This window comes from Hermetia illucens, chromosome 4, assembly GCF_905115235.1.
Source record: "Hermetia illucens chromosome 4, iHerIll2.2.curated.20191125, whole genome shotgun sequence".
Classification (NCBI taxonomy): domain Eukaryota; kingdom Metazoa; phylum Arthropoda; class Insecta; order Diptera; family Stratiomyidae; genus Hermetia; species Hermetia illucens.
Window position 1 is genome coordinate 30,134,172 of NC_051852.1, and position 8,598 is coordinate 30,142,769.

General features: G+C 41.8%; 1 long non-coding RNA gene across 4 annotated transcripts; it reads right to left on the reverse strand.

Moving 5' to 3' along the window:
• LOC119654820 lies at positions 1 to 1,268 on the reverse strand. 4 transcript variants are annotated; one of them, XR_005249850.1, is made up of 3 exons: positions 1,254 to 1,268; positions 706 to 924; positions 1 to 646 (listed from the first exon to the last, which is right to left on the reverse strand). It is a non-coding gene; the product is annotated as an uncharacterized LOC119654820 (long non-coding RNA). The 4 variants fall into 4 exon arrangements; XR_005249849.1 differs by having other exon boundaries at positions 706 to 960; XR_005249851.1 differs by lacking the exon at positions 1,254 to 1,268 and adding an exon at positions 1,236 to 1,250.
• Positions 1,269 to 8,598: the final 7,330 nt, after the last annotated feature.

Genomic DNA, 8,598 nt, shown 5'->3' on the forward strand with positions numbered 1-8,598 from the left:
GGATATTTACAGGATCCTTTATTTACGTAAAAAAATCTTTGCCAATTAGACTAAAAGTAGAGATACTGTAGCTTTACATGATTTAAAATTATTTTGATATTAGAGATTTACAGACGGAGCCAGGAATCCACGACACACCCATCTAATATAAACAGGACTATCCCACAATTTGCTACTAGACTGCTCGATGAGTAGTTTTTCGGTACCGGACCTTGCTTCCCGAGGGTTGTCTATGATTTAAAACTAAATGAACTCAACTAATTTAAGAAAATAGATTAATTATTTAAAATGGATTTAAATGAAGCCTTGGATATGCATAACTACCCAAAATGAAGTCAATTTGTTATACGACAACGGACAAAAAAAGTGTCTGCTTCGAGGTGAAGCTCAATTTAATTTCTAAACTTGATCACGACCCTAATCTTTAATTCCTTAAATAACCTCTTCAGGTATCTTGTTAAGCGCAGCACTAGGTTTCTTATCCTGGCTGCATAGTTTCTTCCGTTGGTTACAACGCATACGACAAGAAAGGCTAGTGGGTTGCCTCGTCTTCTAATGGAAGTGGTGAAGGAGAGCTCCCCTCCTCTGCTAAATCGACTGACCTTGTCCCTTCGCAGTCGGGATTGCGCCGTGGCAATCAATGATCCTGTAGAGACGAGATTATTTATAGCAAACTAACTTTTTTAATACAGAATTCTACCGTACTTATCTGGTCTATGGGGAGTACACTTCTCCTGGCTCCAAGTCTGAACCGATTTACCTTACAGTAGCGTAAAAAAAACATCGCCAAGTAAAGAAATGCAACTAGCGGCCAAATCCACCACATTTTAGATAAATTGGATGAATAGCCGGCGAAAACGGGAGCAAGTCGTCCAAACACAACAGTTTCACAGCACCGAATGCGAGCAGGGAATTTCAGATGACCTGAAGTCAAGCCGATTTTAGATAACAGTATCAGCACTAAACTCGATTGAAATACATAGTTAGAAATTTTTAAAAACCGCTATGAGTGTACATAATGTAATAAAATGGAAGAATTGGCCGAATTATGAGTTTGCGCTTGACTGAAGTTAGCCACTAAAACTCGTCTAATTCTATTACTAGAAAACGATATTGACAGAGTTGAACGATGCACGTATTTTATATTGGCATACATTGTGTTGGCACCGTGAATATTTTCATGTATTCCAGTCAAGATTGAAATTATTTACGCAAAATCATCGCATTAGACCTACCAACTCAACAACATTTACCTCCGTCAAAAATGCACCAAGTTCACAGCACTGCCCCTACTCAACACTTCCGTCACGGCTTCATAAAAAGATGGGACCGCAGGTGAAACGGCTCCCGTGCTCCTCGACAGAATACCGATAAAGCCTAAACATGTAATAAAAGATATTGACTCCTCAAATGCTAACAAGTCACACAATTTACGGCCGCTGCAAAACTGCATATCGGTTTGGGGTCTGGGTCCCAGGAAAATTGCTGATTTTGCAGGAATCTCGGGAAACAGTTTAAACGCTTTTATTTCCCTTAATATTGAGAATTTCGCAAAAAGGAGTTTAATTCGTCATCACTGCTAACGGAGGTCTGAGTGCCAGGAAAATTGCCGATTTTTGGATTAATCTTGGGGAAAACTTTAAACGTTTATCATCATCATCAACGGCGCAACAATCGGTATCCAGTCTAGGCCTGCCTTAATAAGGAACTCCAGACATCCCGGTTTTGCGCCAAGGTCCACCAATTCGATATCCCTAAAAGCTGTCTGGCATCCTGAGCTACGCCATCGCTTCATCTTAGGCAGGGTCTGCCTCGTCTTCTTTTTCTACCATAGATATTGCCCTTATAGACTTTCCGGGCTGGATCATCCTCATCCATACGGATTCAGTGACCCGCCCACCGTAACCTATTGAGCCGGATTTTATCCACAACCGGACGGTCATGGTATCGGTCATAGATTTCGTCATTGTGTAGGTTACGGAATCGTCCATCCTCATGTAAGGGACCATCGTAGGATTCTTCTCTCGAACGCGGCCAAGAGTTCCCAATTTTTCTTGATAAGAACCCAAGTTTCCGAGGAATACATGAGGACTGGCAAGATCATAGTCTTGTACAGTAAGAGCTTTGACTCTATGATGAGACGTTTCGAGCGGAACAGTCTTTGTAAGCTTAAATAGGCTCTGTTGGCTGACGAAAACCGTGCGCGGATTTCATCATCGTAGCTGTTATCGGTTGTGATTTTCGATCCTAGATAGGAGAAATTGTCAACGGTCTCAAAGTTGTATTCTCCTATCCTTATTCTTCTTCGTGTTTGTGTTTGACCAGTGCGGTTTGATGTTGTTGGTTGATTCGTCTTCGGTGCTGACGTTGCCACCATATATTTTGTCTTGCCTTGATGTGTAGCCTAGTTATCGCCTGCTCGATCTGGATGAAGCCAGTTTGTACGTCTCGGGTGGTTCTTCCCATGATGTCGATATCGTCAGCATAGGCCAGTAGTTGGGTGGACTTGAAGAGGATCGTACCTCTTGCATTTACCTCAGCATCCCGGATCACTTTTTCCAGGGCCAGGTTAAAGAGGACCCATGATAGGGCATCCCCTTGTCGTAGACCGTTGTTGATGTCGAATGGTCTTGAAAGTGATAATGCTGCTTTTATCTGGCCTCTCACATTGGTCAGGGTCAGCCTAGTTAGTCGTATTAATTTCGTCGGGATACCGAATTCTCTCATGGCTGTGTACAGTTTTACCCTGGCTATGCTATCATAGGCGGCTTTAAAGTCGATGAACAGGTGGTGCAACTGCTGTCCATATTCCATCGCTTGCCGCAGAGAGAAAATCTGATCTGTTGTTGATTTGCCTGGAGTGAAACCTCTTTGGTATGGGTCAATGATGTTCTGGGCGTATGGGGCTATCCGGCCTAGCAGGATAGAGGAGAATATCTTATAGCTGGTACTTAGCAACGTGATACTTCTACAATTGCTGCACTGTGTAATATCTCCCTTTTTATGTATGAGACAGATAATGCCTCGTTGCCAATCGTCAGACATTGATTCGCTATCCCATACCTTGAGCACAAGTTGATGAACCACTTGGTGTAACTGGTCGCCTCCATATTTAACCAATTCGGCTGTAATTCCATTGGCTCCTGACGACTTATGATTTTTTAGCCGATGAATTGCGCGGACTCTTTCTCCTATACTTGGCGGTGGCAGTATTTGTCCGTCGTCTTCAGTTGGCGGGACCTCCAACTCGCGGATGTTCTGGCTGTTCAGTAGCTCATCAAAGTACTCAAACCATCGCCCTGATATGCCCATTCTGTCGGAAATCAGATTTCCCTCTTTGTCTCGGCAGGATGAGCATCGAGTTGTATAAGACTTCATCCTGCTGACTTGTTGGTAAAACTCCCGCGCCTGATGCGGTTGTTCCCTGTACTTTTCTGGTTCACAGACTGGTTCGTTCTCCCAGGCTTCCATTATCCGTCTGTAAAGTCGTTTCTCCACTCGAACGAGTTCGTGATAAGTTTCCGCGCGTGCCCGCGTTCTTTGAGAATGCAACATTACTTGGTATGCGGCATTCTTCCGTTCCGTTGCTAGCTTACATTCATCGTCAAACCAGCCGTTCCGACTCCTTTTGCGGCTGGGGCCAAGCATGCTTGTGGCCGTATCCATGATAACGCTCTTCAGGTGATTGTGAAGATCATTTGTTGATGCTTCATCTCCAGGTCCTCTGTTGAATGCAGTTATTGCGCCATCCATTTCCCTTTTATAGGTGTCGCGGAGGGTTGTGTTGTGGATGGCTTCAGTGTTCACTCTCACCTGATTGTCAGAGGGGATTCTAGATGGTGTTGTTATTGGAGCTCGGAGCACCATGCCAATGAAATAGTGATCCGAGTCTATATTGGCCCTCCTATATGTTTTGACATTCATCAAGGCTGAGAGATGGCGGCGTTCGATCAACACGTGGTCTAACTCTTGACCACCACGCTTATATCTCCCTTAATATTGACAATTTCGCAAAACGGAGCTTAACTCGTGATCACTGCTATTGGGGGACGGTCTGACCTTCAAAATGGAATATAGGTTGGGGGTTTGAGTGCCAGGAAAATTGCCGATTTTTGGAGGAATCTTGGGAACAACTTTGAACGCTTATATCTCCCTTAATATTGAGAAATTCGCAAAAATTCCATCCCTTAATGTTGAGCATTTCGCAAAAAGGCGCTCATTTCGAGATCCCTACTATCGGGAGACGGTCTGAGCTGCAAAGTGGTATATAGATTGGCGGGACTGAGTACCAGGAAAATTTGCAGATTTTTGTAGGAATCTTGCGAAGAATTTTTAAACGCTATATCTCCGTTAATATTGAGAATTTCACGAAAAGGAGTTTAATTCGTGATCACCACTATCGGGGGAGGATCTGAGCTTGAAAATGGTGTATAGGTTGGGAGGTCCGAGTGCCAGGAAAATTGCTGATTTTAGGAGGAACCTTGGGAAAAACTTTAAACGCTTATATCTCCGTTAATATTGAGAATTTGGCAAAGAGGAGCTTAATTTGTGATCACCACTATTGGCAGAGGGTCTGAGTTTGAAAATGGTATATTCGTTGGGGGGTCCGAGTGCCAGGAAAATTGCTGATTTTTGGAGGAATCTTTTGAAAACTTTAAACGCTTACATCTCCTTTAATATTGAGAAATTCGCAAAATTGAGCTTAATTCGTGATCACTACTATTGAGGGAGGAGGGTTGAGGATCTGATCTTGAAAATGGTACATAGGTTGGGGGGTCCGAATGCCAGGAAAATTGCTGATTACCATTTTGAAGCTCAGACCCTCTACCAATAGTGGTGATCACAAATTAAGCTCCTTTTTCCAAATTCTCAATATTAACGGAGATATAAGCGTTTAAAGTTTTTCCCCAGATTCCTCCGAAAGTCTGGAATTTGCCTGGCACCTAGACCCCTCAACCTGAATACCATTTTGAAGCTCAGACCCTCTACCAATAGCGGTGATCACAAATTAAGCTCCCTTTGCCAAATTCTCAATATTAAGGGAGATATAAGCGTTTAAAATTTTTCCCCAGATTTCTATAAAAATCTGGAATTTTCCTGGCACCTAGACCCCTCAACCTAAATACCATTTTGAAGCTCAGACCCTCTACCAATAGCGGTGATCACAAATTAAGCTCCTTTTTGCCAAATTCTCAATATTAACGGAGATATAAGCGATTACCTGGTACCTAGACCCCTCAACCTGTATACCATTTTGAAGCTCAGACCCTCTACCAATAGTGGTGATCACAAATTAGGCTCCTTTTTGCCAAATTCTCAATATTAACGGAGATATAAGCGTTTAAAGTTTTTCCCCAGATTCCTCCGAAAATCTGGAATTTGCCTGGCACCTAGACCCCTCAACCTATATACCATTTTGAAGCTCAGACCCTCTACCACTGGCGGTGATCACAAATTAAGCTCCTTTTTGCCAAATTCTCAATATTAACGGAGATATAAGCGTTTAAAGTTTTTCCCCAGATTCCTCCGAAAATCTTGAATTTTCCTGGCACCTAGACCCCTCAACCTATATACCATTTTGAAGCTCACACCCTCTACCAATAGTGGTGATCGCAAATTAGGCTCCTTTTTGCCAAATTCTCAATATTAACGGAGATATAAGCGTTTAAAGTTTCTCCCCAGATTCCTCCGAAAATCTGGAATCTTCCTGGCACCTAGACCCCTCAACCTATATACCATTTTGAAGCTCAGACCCTCTACCACTGGCGGTGATCACAAATTAAGCCCCTTTTTGCCAAATTCTCAATATGAACGGAGATATGAGCGTGTAAAGTTTTTCCCCAGATTCCTCCGAAAATCTGGAAGTTTCCTGGCACCTAGACCCCTCAACCTATGTATATACCATTTTGAAGCTCAGATCCTCTACCACTGGCGGTGGTCACAAATAAAGCTCCTTTTGCCAAATTCTCAATATTAGCGGAGATATAAACGTTTAAATTTTTTCCCCAGATTCCTCCGAAAATCTGGAATTTTCCTGGCACCTTGAACCCTCAACCTATATACCATTTTGAAGCTCAGACCCTCTTCCAATAGTGGTGATCACAAACTAAGCTCCTCTTTGCCAAATTCTCAATATTAACGGAGATATAAGCGTTTAAAGTTTTTCCCCAGATTCCTCCGAAAATCTGGAATTTTCCTGGCACCCAGACCCCTCAACCTATATACCATTTTGAAGCTCAGACCCTCTACCAATGGTGGTGATCACAAATTAAGCTCCTTTTTGCCAAATTCTCAATATTAACTTAGATATAAACGTTTAAATTTTTTCCCCAGATTCCTCCAAAAATCTGGAATTTTCCTGGCACCTAGACCCCTCAACCTATATACCATTTTGAAGCTCAGACCCTCTACCAATAATGGTGATCACAAATTAAGCTCCTTTTTGCGAAATTCTCAATATTAACGGAGATATAAATGTTTAAAGTTTTTCCCCAGTTTCCTATAAGAATCTGGAATTTGCCGGGCACCTAGACCCCTCAACCTATATACCATTTTGAAGCTCAGACCCTCTACCAATTGTGGTGATCACAAATTAGCCTCCTTTTTGCCAAATTCTCAATATTAACGGAGATATAAGCGTTTAAAGTTTTTCCCCAGATTCCTCCGAAAAGTCTGGAATTTGCCTGGCACCTAGACCCCTCAACCTATATACCATTTTGAAGCTCAGACCCTCTACCAATAGTAGTGATCACAAATTAAGCTCCTTTTTGCGAAATTCTCAATATTAACGGAGATATAAAGCGTTTAAAGTTTTTCCCCAGATTCCTCGAAAAATCTGAAATTTTCCTGGCACCTAGACCCCACAACCTATATACCATTTTGAAGCTCACACCCTCTACCAATAGTGGCGATCACAAATTAAGCTCCTTTTTGCCAGAATTCTCAATATTAGCGGAGATATAAGCGTTTAAAGTTTTTCCCCAGATTCCTCCGAAAATCTGAAATTTTCCTGGCACCTAGACCCCTGAACCTATATACCATTTTGAAGCTCAGACAATCTACCAATAGTGGCGATCACAAATTAAGCTCCTTTTTGCCAAATTCTCAATATTAGCGGAGATATAAGCCTTTAAAGTTTTTCCCCAGATTCCTCCGAAAATCTTGAATTTTCCTGGCACCTAGACCCCTCAACCTATATACCATTTTGAAGCTCAGACCCTCTACCACTGGCGGTGATCACAAATTAAGCCCCTTTTTGCCAAATTCTCAATATTAACGGAGATATAAGCGATTACCTGGTACCTAGACCCCTCAACCTGTATACCATTTTGAAGCTCAGACCCTCTACCAATAGCGGTGATCACAAATTAAGCTCCTTTTTGCCAAATTCTCAATATTAACGGAGATATAAGCGTTTAAAGTTTTTCGCTAGGTTCCTCCAAAAGTCAGGAATTTGCCTGGCATCTAGACCCCTCACCCTATATACCATTTTGAAGCTCATACCCTCTACCAATAGTGGTGATCACAAATTAGCCTCCTTTTTGCCAAATTCTCAATATTAACGGAGATATAAGCGTTTAAAAGTTTTTCCCCAGATTCCTCCAAAAATCTGGAATTTTCCTGGCACCTAGACCCCTCAACCTATATACCATTTTGAAGCTCAGACCCTCTACCAATAGTGGTGATCACAAATTAGGCTCCTTTTTGCCAAATTCTCAATATTAACGGAGATATGAGCGTTTAAAGTTTTTCCCCAGATTCCTCCGAAAATCTGGAATTTGCCTGGCACCTAGACCCCTCAACCTATATACCATTTTGAAGCTCAGACCCTCTACCAATAGGTGGTGATCACAAATTAAGCTCCTTTTTGCCAAATTCTCAATATTAACGGAGATATAAGCGTTTAAATGTTTTCCTCAGATTCCTCCGAAAATCTGGAATTTTCCTGGCACCTAGACCCCTCAACCTATATACCATTTTGAAGCTCAGACCCTCTACCAATAGTGGTGATCACAAATTAAGCTCCTTTTTGCCGAAATTCTCAATATTAACGGAGATATAAGCGTTTAAAGTTTTTCCCCAGATTCCTCCGAAAATCTGGAATTTTCCTGGCACCTAGACCCCTCAACCTATATACCATTTTGAAGCTCAGACCCTCTACCAATAGTAGTGATCACAAATTAAGCTCCTTTTTGCGAAATTCTCAATATTAACGGAGATATAAGCGTTTAAAGTTTTTCCCCAGATTCCTCGAAAAATCTGAAATTTTCCTGGCACCTAGACCCCACAACCTATATACCATTTTGAATGCTCAGACCCTCTACCAATAGTAGTGATCACAAATTAAGCTCCTTTTTGCGAAATTCTCAATATTAACGGAGATATAAGCGTTTAAAGTTTTTCCCCAGATTCCTCGAAAAATCTGAAATTTTCCTGGCACCTAGACCCCACAACCTATATACCATTTTGAAGTTCAGACCCTCTACCAATAGTAGTGATCACAAATTAAGCTCCTTTTTGCGAAATTCTCAATATTAACGGAGATATAAGCGTTTAAAGTTTTTCCCCAGATTCCTCGAAAAATCTGAAATTTTCCTG